At 42.5% G+C, this 17,646-nt stretch overlaps 1 long non-coding RNA gene across 2 annotated transcripts; it reads left to right on the top strand.

Moving 5' to 3' along the window:
* The first annotated feature begins 653 nt into the window (after nt 1–653).
* Nucleotides 654–15,957, top strand: LOC119909724. 2 transcript variants are annotated; one of them, XR_005445521.1, is made up of 4 exons: nt 654–823; nt 3,561–3,676; nt 14,626–14,661; nt 15,044–15,957. It is a non-coding gene; the product is annotated as an uncharacterized LOC119909724 (long non-coding RNA). The 2 variants fall into 2 exon arrangements; XR_005445522.1 differs by lacking the exon at nt 654–823 and adding an exon at nt 2,044–2,062.
* Nucleotides 15,958–17,646: the final 1,689 nt, after the last annotated feature.

Below are 17,646 nucleotides of genomic sequence, written 5' to 3'. Positions count from 1 at the left end.
GCTAGGAGCCACAGTGCTAACCACTGCACCACCGTTAGCCATAACGAGGGAAGTGATTATTTGCTCAAATTAAAGTCAGTCGGACTCGACAGTGATCTTAACTGCTTACCAAAGAACCAGCAGTCCAGCTCTTTCCCATTTTAGATGTGTTGTTTGTGTTTTAGCTGATTCAAGCTAACACTGATGCTGTCTTTCTGCCACTCAGTGAGCGTAACTGCGTTCTGTGACGTCATGCACATGCCCTCTATTGTGAAACACGATTTATTGTCTCTTACTTAAAGGAATAATCCCCCATTTTGATAAATAGTGAAAACTCTTCATAATAACCCCCATGACCAGCCTGTTCTCATCTCAGGGCGTCCGATACCAACGCTTTCAGAAAAAGTGACAAAACATAGTTATGTCCTCTCTATGAGACGCTCCCGGAAGCGTCTCTATATGAGACGGTCTGGAGTGTCCCGTACGTGCAAAATGTGGGGGTACGTGCAAAAAGTTTAGTTTATAGACCAAATTACTTTACAGAAAAAAACCGCCCTTCCTTAAGTATTGTATCAGCCAATCAAAGACCTCCAAAGGGCTGTGTGTCAATATAAATGATTCGGTCTTTGTTCAACTTCCTAAATCAAACAGCAGAATATTTTTCTCCTGTTCTTTCTCCTACATAACTTAGAGACATGTTCAAATAAGGGCATGTGGGTTTGTCCGTGTCAGGCTGTCCTCTATAAAAATGTAACTCACTTCTAACTGTATTCACTGAGACAGCACCTTGCATTGTGAAAGAAACAGAGTCAACTGCATCTGATAGACGTCTTTCTCCACCAAAGTAGGTACACAATTTTTACTTTTATTAGTGAAGTTCTGTCACTACCTGGAAGATAGTCAGAGAGTTGAGTGCTAGGTGCTCTGTACACGATTTTCTCAGTTAGCTGCCCAACTTAATCAAAACAAGTAGTATTTTCCAAAGTTATTGTCCTATAGTACAAGATTCTGTTTGGGTACACTGCTCAAACAAAGGGAACACTTACATCACACATCAGATCTCGATGAACAAAACATTGTATAATTTGTTGTGAACAAAATGACAAAAATCACCTGTAAGAGCCATTTTGGCATATATGGTATTTGCAAAAGTGTTGTTAAACACCTGCAGAAGTTCTTTTTGTTTTTGATATTGTGTTTTTGTACCTGTTGAATGGGTGGGTTAGTAATTTCGCAGGTTCTTCCCACAAGCCATCGACCTGATGAACAGCTGATTTCTGACTCACAGTGTCAGGAACAATTCTAGTACAATAACTCAGTAACTCTGCCTCTAATGAGCCACTTGTTTACTGGCTAACACTTATAATTTATTCACCATTCTCTATTTCAGTGCTGTTCATACTGATATATTGTCATATTGTAGATACTGTATACCAATCCACCTAACTCAAGTCATAACTCCTGCAAAAAATACTTTATTTATTTATTCCAGCATCCTTTGCACTATGCTTCATTGCACTGTGTACATGTGTACATTAATATGTACCTGTAAATCACATCCACCTCCGACATGTACATACTCCTGCATCCTTTGCACTCTGCTCACTGCACTATTTGTCAATATATCTATATTGTTTTTGTTCATAGTGTGTATATTTGTGTTGTCTATACTGAAGTCTGTGTCTGATTTTATTTTATTTTTATTGTTGTGATTTTGTATTTTTGTATGAATAAGCACATCGTGAGCAATGTACAAATTCCTCGTATGTGTACACATAACTGGCAATAAAACAGATTCTGAGTCTGAATTTTGTCCCCCAACTGCTCCATTGGAAGCACATTAAGAAGGGATCTTTTAATGGCCAGTATAAACAGCAGGATTGCCCCTGACTATTTGAAAGACAGATTAGAAAATATGTGAATATATCCTTTAAAATGAGATACAAATTTTTACTTCTATTATTGGTGTTGTGTCTTTTCTGTTTTTAGATCCGGTTGGCAGCAGCAGTGAGGTAAGCATTCTCAATCAGGGCACCTCAAAAACATTTTAAATCTTGCTCCTTCATAGACAGCGGCAGCTATAGTGAGTTTGGATTGACAGCAGTTACAATGGCTTCCTACAGCATCACAAACAACTCAGAACTTCAAAAACTACCACTGCAGAATAGTACACCTTTACTATGTTGATATGTATAAATGTTAAAATGCTAACTTGCGAGTTAATGCGTTGACCTTGCATGTTAGCATAAAAATATTAGTATTTAGTTCAAAACACAACTGAGCATCTGAAGTCAGACAAAAAGGGAAAATTTAAACACTTTAATGTTTGTGTCTGTTGATTTGGACTCAATGTACCAAATCCAGCCTGTCCTCCACAGAAAAACTAACAAATTGGTAATTTTTGGAAGGACGTTATTGCTACACCGATTTTCATTTATTATGGCAGCAACCCTTAGTGGCATAACAACAGTAGCAAAGGAGGAAGCAGGATGACATATCATAAATAGCAAGTCATTAGAAGGTGGAGTGAAGTAATAGGTCAAACCCAGGACCTTGACACAGGAGAACAGTGTTCAAGTCCCATGTTAAGTAAATAGTCAGTTAATTTTGAGTTTTAAGTTGTGTTACTGACTTCTGTCATGTAAGCAAGTAGTTTAAAATTGTATATTACTATAATATAATAATATAGTCTATAACATTAAATATAAAGTAAATAATATTATTAATGTTTATATTTATATAGATTACAAGCTTTGTTTGGATTGTCTACCTTCAGATAGTTTAGGCTATTTGTAACAATTCAACAGCTAATAAGTTGAGAATCAACAATTCAGTTGTTTCACAACAGTTTTCTATTATTACACCGCTCTTGTTAAGGCTTGACTAGGGTTAATGTTAGTGTATTTATTAGAATTTCAGCTAATGTGGCCTACTTCTTTCTACTAGTATAATAGTTATTCCAGTTGGATAAAACAGAAGTTTTATTTTTGTGGGTTGGTTGGAAACTCAATTATTTGCTCAACCCCTCCTCAGGAATATAATTTCCATGACACTACTCAGTGTTGGGTTATGATACCAGGCTTAAGACTCACAGCAAACAAAGACCACATAATGTTACAAATGTTTTAAGTCAATTAATGTCCAGCAAAAATAAGAGATCCCACTTATGTCCTGAAATGGCTGGTTGCTGTGTTGTTGCTCACTGAAATCAATAACAGCTGCTGACTATTTCGTCAGACCACAGTCTGACCAAATAGCCGGAGAACAATTTCTGAACAGTGAGTATGGATTACAGTTTGTAAAAGTTTGACTTTTAAATGTGTTGCTATATTTCTCAAGAATGAGCAAACTATTTGACACATTTTTCCTCATTACTGTAGCCTCGCTCAATGTTTTTAGAGCACATCATAATGTGTAAGATATAGTGTAAATACTATACAGGCAGCATGTAGTGAACACTGTGTTTAACAACAACCTGTTGCAGATAATATATTTTGAAATTGTAATGTATTTAGTGTTTTTATTATTCTTATCCCTGATTCTGATCCTCTCTGCTGGTGCTGTTTGTCTATCACTCTCAGATGGCTGTCCTGTACTGGATGGCTGTAACGCTGGGTTTGTTCCTGTCTGCTGGAAACAGTTTGGCTGATGTGGACCAGAACGAACTTGCAGGAATTGTAAAAGAAATCTTGAACAAGTGAGTTTCACTTCAGTTGAAATTCCTTCAAATAAAGTATACATTATCAAGAGTTTGCTATCTTTTGAAAATGACAAGAATGAGAATTACCAACAAACACACTATTCTATGAGACACGTTTTAATAAACATAAATCATAAAGTAACATTTGTATTTCAAACAAATGGCAACTTATTAGTACATTTTAACAAAACTCTCTTCACCCTCATGCATCATGGGAATTCTGAGGGATGGACATAGGCTGCATGTGTGCAACTTCCACTGGAAGCCTCTCAGAAGCATTTCAGCAGCGAAGCTTGTAGCCTGCCCCGCGTTAATGACTTGTTCTTATTTGTCCTTTTTGTGCTTCTACTACATTCTTCAAAAGTCTCTGTGGATCGCTTTAGTTTCTTGTCTTGACGGGTGCATCTAACAACTACCACAGGTAGCACTTCAGAATAAGAGCGTTTTACCTTCCGGACTTTGATGACGTTTAGATTTTGTTGATTTGGTGATTAGTGCTTGCTTTTTGTGCTTCTACTATGATTAAGTAGGCTACGTAGTAAAAATCTTTCTTTTTTGTCTGATTTAATTGTATTTATTGTTGATATACGATCGAAAATCTGTAACGGTATTTTATTTTTAAATGTGCTGAGAGTCTAGCTCTTCCCCCACTTGTCATGAGTTGTAGTTTTTGCCATTTGTTTCTGGTGTCCTTCTGTTTTCCTGTTCTTCTTGTTTCCTTGTCCTTAGTGTTTATGTCTTGTCTGGTGTTCTAGCTCGTAGTCCTGTGTTGTTTTGATATTGGTTTGGTAGTCTACTTGTTATATTGTTTCTTAGTCACTGCCTTGCTCTTGTTCCTGCGTTTTAGTTCTTTGTCCTTGTTCCCAGTCCTGTACCTTAGTTCATGTTAAGTGTTCACTCTGGTCTGTTTTGTGTTCAGTAACCTGTGTTCCGTCTGTTCCCCCAGTTGTCACTCTGCCTGCATGTCAGTCTCTCTATTCACTGTCTCTCTCTGCCTGCCTCGTTAATCTCATGTCCTTCACCTGTGTTGCTCCCGCCCTGCTCGTTAGTCCCTGTGTGAGTGTATATATACCTGGTGTTTCTGTCTTGTCTTTGTCGGGTCATTGTATGCTGTCCCCTGGAGTTGCTGTGAGGTCGCCTGTTGTCTGTCGTGTCTCCCTGTTACGCTGCTCCCTTTGGATCTCTGTTTAGACCACCTTTGTTTTCGGACTCTGTATTCAGCCACTCAACTGTAAGTGTGCTCGCTTTTTGTTACATTAAAACCCCATTGTACTATACCTCTTCCTGCCTTGCGTCGTGCATTTGGGTCCTCCAACCTGCCTCACCCATACCAAACCGTGACAGAATGACCCGACCAAATATGGACCCAGCAGACGCAAAAATGGAGAGGGAGAGGTTCTTGGACGTTTTGGCCGAACTATGGACAATCTGGCAGTTCGCGTCAAGCCACAAATCCCAGCAAGCTGCCCTCATTAAGGCTCACTGGGAGGTAGCCGCAAGGCCATGGCTGCGACGTCGACTGCCAAGGTGGGCCAAGAGTTTTGTGAACTCCAGCCCCCAGCCTGATTACCGGCCAGCTAGCACAGCTAGCCTATGGCCTGATAGCCTGGAGGCTAGGCTCCCCCCGGAGTCCTCCTTCGAGGGAAGTCGCCTGGCCATCTTTTCGGGTTCCCGTGGTGGTCATCGGAGGCGACCAGGTCACCAGCAGCGACCTGTCTGCAACCAGCGTGATCCCAGGCCAGCTAGTGCTACTAGCTTTCTGCCTGCCCACCTGCCCGATCAGGTGGGCAGAATCTGCTAGCAGCCAGCCTGATCACCAGCTGACTCCTGTTCCTTCGTCGGTGGTCCGACCAGCACCAGCTTCGTTGGTGGCCCAGCCGACTCCCGTTCCTCGTGCTCCGTCGGTGGTCCGACCGGCACCTGCTTCGCCGGTGGCCCAGCCGACTCCTGTTCCCTCGTCGGTAGTCCGACCAACACCAGCTTCGGCGGTGTTCAGACCGACTCCAGCTCCTCGTGTCCGGCCCATGGTCCTCAGCCCAGCTGCTCAGTCGGTGTTCAGACCGACTCCAGCACCTCGTGTCCGGTCCATGGTCCCCAGCCCAGCTGTCCAGTCGGTGTTCAGACCGACTCCAGCTCCTCGTGTCCGTTCCATGGTCCTCAGCCCAGCTGCTCAGTCCGTGGACCTCAGCTATCAAGTCAGTGGTCAGACTGACTCCAGCACCTCGTGTCCGGTCCATGGTCCCCAGCCCAGCTGTCCAGTCGGTGTTCAGACCGACTCCAGCACCTCGTGTCCGGTCCATGGTTCCCAGCCCAGCTGTCCAGTCGGTGTTCAGACCGACTCCAGCTCCTCGTGTCCGGTCCATGGTCCTCAGCCCAGCTGTCTCGCCGGTGGTCCTCAGCCCAGCTGCTCAGTTCTCGGACCTCAGCCCTGCTGCAGCTCCAGAGCACCAGAGCTTTGGGTGCCGACCTCTGGAGAGGTCATGCCGTCGGCCTCCCGCTTGGCCTCCAGTGGGTTTCCAGCCTCTTTGTTGGCCTTCCTGCCGTCCCCCGGAACAGTCCGGCCTCCAGGGCTGTACTCCAGGACGGCCACCTGAACTCTGTGGACCCTCTGGTCCTCCCGCCCAGTTGGGTCGTCCTCCCAGACGACCTCCTGAACGTTGTTGCCTCCCTGTTCTGCCCGGCCTGTTGGGTCGTCCTCCGGGACGGCCTCCTGAACTCTGTTCTCCCCCTGATTTGCCCAGCCTCATGGGTCACCCTCCGGGACGACCCCCTGAACTTTTGTTCCCCACTGGATGCCTCGGTCAGCCTCCTGAACTGCCTGGCCCTGCCTGTTTGACCTCCCCCCTGTTCTCTGGTCCCCTTCTGTCTGCTCCTTGGACTGTGGGTTTTTTGTTTTTTCTGGCCCTCCTCCTGTCCTCCCTCCGCCCACCCTGGTTTGGCTCTTGCCCTCCTCCAGTCCTCCCTCCGCCCACCCGGGGGCTGCATGGACACTTTGTTTTGGGACTGTTTGGTTCGTGCTTTGAAGGAACGTCTGGGATCCGTTCCTTGAGAGGGGGGTACTGTCATGAGTTGTAGTTTTTGCCATTTGTTTCTGGTGTCCTTCTGTTTTCCTGTTCTTCTTGTTTCCTTGTCCTTAGTGTTTATGTCTTGTCTGGTGTTCTAGCTCGTAGTCCTGTGTTGTTTTGATATTGGTTTGGTAGTCTACTTGTTATATTGTTTCTTAGTCACTGCCTTGCTCTTGTTCCTGCGTTTTAGTTCTTTGTCCTTGTTCCCAGTCCTGTACCTTAGTTCATGTTAAGTGTTCACTCTGGTCTGTTTTGTGTTCAGTAACCTGTGTTCCGTCTGTTCCCCCAGTTGTCACTCTGCCTGCATGTCAGTCTCTCTATTCACTGTCTCTCTCTGCCTGCCTCGTTAATCTCATGTCCTTCACCTGTGTTGCTCCCGCCCTGCTCGTTAGTCCGTGTGTGTGTGTGTGTGTGTATACCTGGTGTTTCTGTCTTGTCTTTGTCGGGTCATTGTATGCTGTCCCCTGGAGTTGCTGTGAGGTCGCCTGTTGGCTGTCATGTCTCCCTGTTACGCTGCTCCCTTTGGATCTCTGTTTAGACCACCTTTGTTTTCGGACTCTGTATTCAGCCACTCAACTGTAAGTGTGCTCGCTTTTTGTTACATTAAAACCCCATTGTACTATACCTCTTCCTGCCTTGCGTCGTGCATTTGGGTCCTCCAACCTGCCTCACCCATACCAAACCGTGACACCACTTAGGCCCAATCCCAATGTCCCCCCCCTAAACCCAAATCCCTGAACCCTCAGAGACTTTACTGACGTCACTTGGAAAGTGATTAGTTTAAGAGGCTGCAAGGGCTCTTAATGCTGTAAACAGGAACGGGACAGCCCTTTGCCACTTTATCACCTTGACGATGCTGAAACAGGTTGCATACTTTTTATTTAATGTTTTTACCTGATTTTAAGTCCTGCAGGCTCTGGCCCTACAGAGTGGAGGAGAGGTAAATGTCAATACACTATTGTTGGTCAAACAGCATCATTAAGCAAAAACTAAAATAAAGAGTTGAATAAACTAAGTGTGTAATAAGGTGACTGCATTCCTCTGACTTAAGTTAAGAAAACTTTCAACAATTTTAACATGAGCGTGTTGATGCTTGTTTGTTTACTGTTTTCTTCTTCTTCTCTTATAACGTGGAATTGCTGTGAAATTTTTTTTGCTTCCGGTCTTCCCCCGGTAACCCCTGTGTTTCACGTCATAGCGCTATGAACTTTGGGCAATTCCCTCAGCCAAAGTCTGCAGAAATGCGGACTTACAAAAAGTGTCTATAAAGGTCTCAAAATGTCCGTGAGAGAACCCTCGTGGACTTGACGATTTGACCGTGGGACAGCCCTAAGCCCTCACGGACTTCCTGGGAACGCGCCTCAAAGTCTGTGAGTGTGGACATTGGGATTGGGCCCCAATGTCCACACAAGTTTGTGAGGGCTTTAGCTCGATTTATACTCCTGCGTAGAGTCTACGTGAGTATCTACGTTAGTAGCTACGCCGTAGGCTACGCAGGTAGCCAGGCATTTATACCTGTGTGTCCGTGTGTCCGTCAATCTGCAATTACACCCCCAAACGCTAGTCAGCAGTAGCGCTACAGCGTCCACTGTGTTGAATTTTGCCCGGCCGATTTCGCTTGGGTTGTGATGTGTCCACCCAGTGATTTCTGAACAGCTGTTTTGAAGGAGCTGAGGTTCCTGATTTCTGAAACCATTCACCTCTGGCTACCAAGCTAATATGCTACTCTGCGTTGCTAGCATGGAGGTAGCTAATCGGCTAAACCCCCCCAGAAGCAAGTCAAAGTTGGTGGTTGGTAGCCAGTGGCCATATCATTACCCATTTGTGTTTCATGGCTGTTTTAAAATATTGTTGATGGTTCACATTGCAATAAATTCCATATATATTTGCACTGCATCTGTCTCTACTACTGACTGAACTCTTGCTTAGAGAGATACATGTAGGGTAAATAGAAAAGTGAAAATACTCAAATGGTTCAGGTTTCACATAAAATGTTGCCAATTATGCAGTATATTTCTTTGTGTGCAGAAGTATTGTCACTTTCTACCTTAGACTTAAAGACAAAATAGGACCCATACACTCAGTACCAGAGCCTGAAGTTTGAAGAGTGCCTTGTCTGCTGCTCTGTCTAGTTGAAACATAAAAGGAGTACACATCCAAACCAACCTGTGTGTAAGTGCTGAAACAAAGAATGACCTGCATACTGAGTAATTATGAGTCCAAATAGGGGGTATCATAAATTGTAACTTTGCAAAGTCTGAGGTGGTTGAAAGCACCTGTGTTAAATAGGTATGCCTACGTGTTAGCCACTCAAAACCTTCTCAGAGCTCGCAATAAAGTACACCTCCTTGGGGGTTTCAAAAATATTCAGTGTGCAGATAATTCTTTGTTTTCCACATAGTGTAACTTCTCAGTGAATGTCACATTTGTCTCTTAAAGAAATGTTATATGCTGGTGTTTTTGGACATCAGCTTTTCATTTTGAACTTTCTAGCATATAAGCAAAATGTTAACTTATACATCAATATTAAAAGGTTAGAAATGTAACAGTTGTTTTGTATGACTAGAAATAAATTGTTTTAACAGTAATTATAATGATAGAACCTAATGTCATAATTTCAAATCAGTAGTGTGCATATATTGTGGAGTAAAAGGAAAAACAAAAGGTTAAGCAAAGCAGCAAGGTACACGAGCTGGAAGCTGGGACTTTTATATCGGGTAGAGGTGGACACAGGTGCTCCACATCTGGATCGATTCTGCAATCTGCTCCCCTGGCACCTCAAAATACAAAATGGGTCAAAAATTATTGACAATGCACACGAAATACACGAAATCCCAAATACCATAAACCTACTGTACTCTGAGATCATCTCAGCATGATGACCTCTACAGCATGTAACAGTTAGGATAGCATGTATGATCTCTGTGGTATGTCACCTGTCTAACTGAATGTTTTGGAGCTTGTCAGGTTTATAGTAACTGCTGATTTACACCACAGTTGCATTTAGGCCAGTAGCCAAGGACAGTAGTGTAGAATCGTCATCGCATGTGGACAAACATTGCATGCTCTGTCTTGTGGCAAATCCAAAGAACACATTGACACAACAACACATTGATCATATAATGGATTTAAAATCACCATTCGATAAATAAGTAAACTAAATAAATGAAACAACAAAATTTGTCCCTCTTAAATTGTGAGAACAGAACAACATGCATGAAAATGTTACCTTTTTAGGTGTATTTTTCCATTTTATGCTAACAATTATGCAACTTGGTTACAGGTCAACATACAGGAGCAAAATAACAGCAAATGCATCCACTTAATGTTTAAATACTACTACACTCTTTAGAACAACAAATTCAACATACCTGCATTTATGACAAAGGACAGTAGTGTTGAATCGTCATCTCATGTGGACAAACAGCAGCAACAACCTGTCTGGAAAAACAGCACCATGTTAAAGTTAGCAAGCTACCCTGGAGAGAACACAAAATGAATGGTTAACTTCATTTAAAGATGGCAAATTAATCTAATATTCAACAAAATAAGGCTAGCTCAACCTTTTATGTGATTTTCAACTTAGTTATCATTGATAGTCCAAGGATATTCACACCTTACCTAATAGTAAATTCTCCATTGCTTGGAAATTATCCATAATCCTTTACCTTAGTGATTAATAACGTTACTTGATGCAGGTACAACTTTATAACAGCAGGTGGCATAGTTGTCCCATTTTATTTAACTTTGTTACAGAATACACTATTTACTCAAATGTGCAATATTAATATTTGCTGCTATTTTGTCAAATATGCAATAATAATCTATGCCAGAGGCACCACTTTTAACACTCAATTTTGGTCTTAATGTATATTTATCATTTAGCTCTCATTTTATGTGTTATTGAACTAGTACTCAGTGTTTCCCCACACAGACTTTAACACAGAGAGCTGTTAGCTATTGGATGTGCACACAGTGGATATTTACAAGCACAGACCAAGTAAAGCCACAGTGAACACACCACTGCAGATGTCATTCGTTAGCTACAACGTTGGTTTCATTCTGATAGGCAACTTCGTCAACAGTCCCCTGCTACTTTCTGGGAAGAGATATAGAGATAAGTTTCAGCTGCCGCACCACCAGACTGCTGAGCAGTTTTCCCCCCAAGCTATCACAGGGGTGTAGGAGTGACTTTGAATCTTGGGGGGGGGGGGCACTGAAATGCTAGGGGAGTTCGGGGGCATGCCTCCCCGATTTTATTTTAAATAAAGCACTTAAATGCTCATTTCTAATGACTTTTGAAAACAGATTGTACTTATTAGTGTGGCTGAAAGAGGGTCTTTGCAGTGAGAAGATATGGAGAATAGGGGGAGAGGGGATGAAGATTCGGGTGCACAGTCAGAGAGAGAGTGTAATATACTAGAACAAAACTCCACTGACTACCTACCATAAAAACCATGGAACAGCTGCTAGTTAATGTAGCTAGCCACAGTACAAATGTATTTAGTTATCCTAATGTTTCAATTGATGTAAGCTGTCTGTGATATTCCCTGTGTCTCACTTGGCATTGACTCTCCCTGCAAAATGTTTGTGAACACAGAATGCAAACTCTGATGACATGCTATTGACCTAACAAAGTCTTTTTACTACGTGAGTTTTAGAATGTCTAGTAGCTATCCATACAACTTACAAGCTTGTTCTCCTCAGTTTTTTCTACTACTCCTGTGACCTCTGTCCTCTTCCTTTTAAAATACTGTAGGATGCTCGTCTCTGTGTGAACATTTTGACCACTTTCAAATTGTTGATGGACATGTAGCTTAGACACATACACACCTCAGGCCGCAAGTTTTTAAGGTCAAGGATGGTCACGAACAGAGGCAAAAAAGTGGCCCAGGAGTTTGTCCCTGCTCAGCCCACTCTCCAGACAAAGCATTTGTCGGGGCCTCTGGATCTTTAGAGACCTTTACTCCAATTACTCCCATAAAAAGTAAAAGTAAAATGACAAACCTACTCAAGTAAAAGTAAAATATATTTAATAATATAATTAATCTGCTGTTCATCAGTTTAGAAACAGCTGCTGTGCAACATGTTATTTCTAGGGAATGCAATCTGCTATCTGTAATTTAGTTATTTCTGATTAATATAATTATTTTCCTTTTTAAATCTCCATGAATATATTGATAAGATCATTTTAAAATATCACGCTTGCTGCCCAGTCACTATTTGCAGTAACACAGGCAGCCAATACAATAATATTATTCCTAAAGCATCTATGAACCTAATGTTCACAACGCAAACAATTATTGTGGCAGTAAAACGGGAGCAGCTCGTTGTTGAAGCAGGGTAAGCCTTCATACAGAGGAAGCTGTGCGTCATTCGTAAAGCCCAACAGGATGGTTTTATCCACCCATATTTTCTCTCACTCTCTGTGCATCTCAGAATTTTTTGTTTGCTGAATAAATAACAGTTGGTAGCTGCTGATCCAAAGCCAAGATTAGTTTCAGTGGCGACATTTTGTTTATGGACTCACCGTCAGGCATTGCTATAAAACAAATAATAACCGATGTGAAAGAAAGAGGCTTATGTCCATCTTTTCATCAACAGGATAGTGTTAATATATCAGAATCCATCTTGTGAAAGAGCGATGCAGGCTGCTTTCCAGCAGGCCACCAGTGCCATGGTGTGCACTCACTGGATTTCAGTTCTATTCATAGAACAATAAAGCCTTAAACTGAAAAGCTATTTGCCTGATTTTGTAAATGGCGGATCTGTGTAACTGCGCGCACACAGCCTGGATGGCTCATTTCGATTAATGAAGCCTAATGCAGATTACAGACTGGTGAAGGTATGAATCGAAAATGTAGCGACTGTTGAGCTCAAATTCATCCTCAGCACTGCTCCACTGAATATAGTTTATTTCTGTTTACCATTTTTGTAATTGCTTTTATATGTATTATTGTCTGCTACTTAGAAGAAGGGAGTTACAAACATTACCTAACAGTTACCGAAATGCGGCGCACCATCAGCTCTCTGATTACTTTTGATCCAAAGTTTTATCACATTAAATTCAAACACTCTAATACGCTTTGATTCCTGTGGACTTCAAAAACTGCGTTAACCATGTATTAAGTTATACTATTGTTTTTTGAGCATCGTTAGCACAGCTTGTCGCGCTTGAAGCTGGCTAATTAGCTAGTTAAATGGCTAAGCTAACGACCTAATGTAATGTACCAATACCTGCTAATTATTGCTAACAACATATTAATAAAATGCTAGGATTTCACTTACCAACTGGAGCACATGCTTCTTGGAAGGTCTGTTAGTACAATAAACTTCATAGTAAGACATCATCCATCCGGTATTTGCATGAAAAATCTCCATAAGGTCACAACAAGGTGACGATGTCAAGTTCCGTGACTGCAATTAGCAGAGTGAGGCTGCCTTGAAATGAACACTTCCATGAGTGATTAATTGGAGGTCCAAAACACATTGATTGGCAGTTGCGTTTGCAAAGGAAAAGCAATTACAAGTCTGAATGGCAATGACATTAGGTTTCGTTAGGAAAAAGCAAAAGCTTATGTATGTATTTATTCTTTAATTGATTTATTCTTTCCTATATTTCCACATTTATTTATTTATTCTTTCATTCATTCATTCTTTCTTGCATATCTTTCCCCAATAATTTATTTATTCTTTCATCCAGTTCTGACACTTTGGGAGTTCCATACTTGCAGCCTCTTGCACTCAATCACTTTCCAAGTTACGTCCCTAAAGTCTGTGAGGCTTTACAGGGCTTAGGGGGGACAATGGGATTGGGCCTTAGCTTTGATGGTCCACCACATCAAGGAAGCACCAAGCTGCAACCAAGCAGGTTGAAGAGCACGTTAACATGGTTGTCCACACCCACTTCAAAGTTTCCTCCAGTCCTTTGTCTGGCCTGTTCCTGGTACCACTGCTTCTTCAGCACTTTAATATGCATCTCATTTTCACTCTATGGCCAAGATGGCTCAAAACTGGATTAATTCAGCAAATTTTCTCTTTCCTCTGAACTTCTCACTCCTCTGTTATCCTCCATGCATGAAATGTTTGTCCTTCCCTTCCTCCAGCTCACAGGAGCCTAATTTATCACCTCCTGCTCAAACCACACCCTCAATCAAAAGCAAAAGGCCCACTCTGCCACTCTCCTACCCCTTTCTGCTACAACTTTTAATTTGTGATGTATAATTAGATCCCGGGTATATTCAATTCTTTCTTTAATTTTACATGTATATTTTGTGATTGTTGCCTCTTGATTTAGTGAACTCTTGTATTTTGCTAAATCGTGTTGTATTCATTAGTTAAGTACTTTTTTCCTTTCTTTTCTTTTTTCTTAAGTAGAGGTTCGTTGTATAAGCGCATGACTTCTGGACCTTTGCTGTAACATCTGTTTTAGTTCTATTAATGGGATTCATGCTGTTATTTGTGTATACAAATAAAAAACTAAACAACCTAAAACCTAATAAAATCTATACAAAGACCCTCCTTGCATGCAATAGCTGTTTTTAGATAAAAAAAATTTAATTGATATGATATTTTTAACATCTGCTTATGTATTATCAGATAAATAAAACAATTCCAGTTTAAAATAACAAAATATCCAGTGGACCGAATAAACTGTTTTCAAGTTGACTTTGCAATTCCATTTCAAAAAAGATTTGAGGATACTGAATTGGGCTTATCGAATACATTTATATTTACATACTTTAATACAATACACTGGGCTGTTGTTTGTTGATAATCTATTTCTAATATCCAGCCTTCCATCTAATAAACTTTCTGAACTTCTGTTCTGTATCAACTGATCAAACATACCAGTAACATTTTGTCTGTTTCCTTTGGCAGGTATAGACCAAGCTACACGGGCAGCAACGGTCAAAGGTCAGTGATAACATAAACACTACTTATGTACACTTTTCAACACGACAGTTACAATGTGCTTTTTAGCAGAGAAAGATTTTTTTTTTGAAGATGCAAACGTTGAATAGAAAAACACACACTGACACTAACAGAACAAATGCTACATTATACATCACATGTCACTGATGATTTTCCATACACCTACTCTTTAAGTCACAAAATTACATAAAGTTCAAGACAAAAGGTTTAACTTTAATTTTCTTCTATTTCATGTTCAAATAACAGATGTCTTTAGTCTACAGTTTAGTTTAGTTTGGTTAAATCTATTTAACTTTCTAAACTTTATCAATACACTGTTTTAAATGACACCTGCTTTACATTTTGTGTATATTTCCTCTGACAGAAGAGAACCCATGTTCAGTCTGGCTGTAAGCATCCCATACGACAGTGACAGGAAAATATATGACATCAGTCAAGTCACTGACACTCGTGAACAAGTCTGGCAAAGTATTTTGAAGAAATGTGAAGTGTACACCAGTAAGAGGATGGTCGCAGCTACAGTTCTGAGATGGCCCAATGTTGTGGATCAATGTCCTGAGGGACGTGTGCAATGGTCTGATCTTCCAACAAAATGTGGTCAAACGTGGGTTGATGTTAAAAAAAAATTATCCCACAGAAATCAAAGATGGTAGAGCGGATCATGCAGAGTACCGTATTCTACAAAACTTTGACACCTTGGTCAGCAATCATGACAAAAATGATTTGTTGCTTTTCTACGTTCTTGCTTCCCCGTGTGATCAAAGATGTACAAATGAATCTAGTCCCTATAACATTCTCAATAGCATAAAAAATGATTCAGCAGTGGAATAACTATGCTATTGTGTTTTCCAATGTATTTAACCCCCGTGATGGTGACCCACGTGGATCCATTGAGCGGCTTGGGCAATCAGTTGGTCTGATCAATATATTCCGTTGCACAGGAGGTGAAATGCAGTGCACAAGCTGCTCTAGCGGTAAACAAGTTACACCCTATTGTTATTTAGAGGAACCACAACCTTCCCCAACAAATATAGCAGAAGTTGTGTCCTCCTCCCAAAGTGGGCTTGGTAGCAATAATGGAAATTATGGTTCTAATACAGGTGAAATCATCTCCCCATCACAAACAGGTCCTAGTTATGGCAATGGAAATAATTTAAATGAAGGAGGTGGTTCCTTCTCCCAAAGCGGGCTTGGTAGTAATAATGGAAATTATGGTTCTAATACAGGAGAAAGCATCTCCCCATCACAAACAGGTCCTAGTTATGGCAATGGAAATAATTTAGATGAAGGAGGTTTGTCCTCCTCCCAAAATGAGCTTGATAGCAATAATGTAAATTATGGCTCTAAGACAGGTGAAAGCATCTCCCCATCACAAACACGTGAAAATTATGGCAATGGAAATTTTTATTTTAAAACAGGTGGCAGAAAACCGAGTGGCAGCAGTATTAGTAAAAACACAAAAGAGGACAGGCGCAAAGGAGGAAAAGGTTTAGGAATGGGCTGGCGCAAGGGAGGAAAAGGGAGAGGAATGGGCTGGCACAAAGGAGGAAAAGGGAGAGGAATGGGCTGGCGCAAGGGAGGAAAAGGTAGAGGAATAGGCTGGCGCAAGGGAGGAAATGGCAGAGGAATGGGCTGGAGCAAAGGAGGAAAAGGCAGGGGAATGGGCTGGCGCAAAGGAGGAAAAGGCAGAGGAATGGGCTGGCGCAAGGGAGGAAAAGGCAGAGGAATGGGCTGGCACAAAGGAGGAAAAGGTAGAGGAATGGGCTGGCGCAAAGGAGGAAAAGGCAGAGGAATAGGCTGGCGCAAGGGAGGAAATGGCAGAGGAATGGGCTGGAGCAAAGGAGGAAAAGGCAGAGGAATGGGCTGGCGCAAGGGAGGAAATGGCAGAGGAATGGGCTGGAGCAAAGGAGGAAAAGGCAGAGGAATGGGCTGGCGCAAAGGAGGAAAAGGGAGAGGAATGGGCTGGCGCAAGGGAGGAAAAGGCAGAGGAATAGGCTGGCGCAAGGGAGGAAATGGCAGAGGAATGGGCTGGCGCAAAGGAGGAAAAGGCAGAGGAATGGGCTGGCACAAGGGAGGAAAAGGCAGAGGATGGGCTGGCGCAAGGGAGGAAATGGCAGAGGAATGGGCTGGCGCAAGGAGGAAAAGGCAGAGGAATGGGCTGGCGCAAAGGAGGAAAAGGTAGAGGAATGGGCTGGCGCAAGGGAGGAAAAGGCAGAGGAATGGGCTGGCGCAAAGGAGGAAACGGCAGAGGAATGGGCTGGCGCAAAGGAGGAAAAGGTATAGGGATGGGCAGGCGCAAAGGAGGAAAAGGCAGAGGAATGGGCTGGAGGAAAGTAGGAAAAGGCAGAGGAATGGGCTGGAGCAAAGGAGGAAATGGCAGAGGAATGGGCTGGCGCAAAGGAGGAAAAGGTATAGGAATGGGCTGGCGCAAGGGAGGAAAAGGCAGAGGAATAGGCTGGCGCAAAGGAGGAAAAGGCAGAGGAATGGGCTGGCGCAAGGGAGGAAAAGGCAGAGGAATAGGCTGGAGCAAAGTAGGAAAAGGCAGAGGAATGGGCTGGCGCAAGGGAGGAAAAGGCAGAGGAATGGGCTGGCGCAAAGGAGGAAAAGGCAGAGGAATGGGCTGGCGAAAAGGAGGAAAAGGCAGAGGAATGGGCTGGAGCAAAGGAGGAAATGGCAGAGGAATGGGCTGGCGCAAAGGAGGAAAAGGTATAGGGATGGGCTGGCGCAAAGGAGGAAAAGGCAGAGGAATGGGCTGGAGGAAAGTAGGAAAAGGCAGAGGAGTGGGCTGGAGCAAAGGAGGAAATGGCAGAGGAATGGGATGGCGCAAAGGAGGAAAAGGTTTAGGAATGGGCTGGCGCAAGGGAGGAAAAGGCAGAGGAATAGGCTGGCGCAAAGGAGGAAAAGGCAGAGGAATGGGCTGGCGCAAGGGAGGAAAAGGCAGAGGAATAGGCTGGAGCAAAGTAGGAA

This window comes from Micropterus salmoides, unplaced genomic scaffold (assembly GCF_014851395.1).
Source record: "Micropterus salmoides isolate LMB-PRFRI ecotype aquatic unplaced genomic scaffold, ASM1485139v1 Ms_hic_scaffold_1858, whole genome shotgun sequence".
Lineage (NCBI taxonomy): Eukaryota > Metazoa > Chordata > Actinopteri > Centrarchiformes > Centrarchidae > Micropterus > Micropterus salmoides.
Note: the sequence above shows the minus strand (reverse complement) of the source record. Positions and strands in the feature narration are given on the sequence as shown.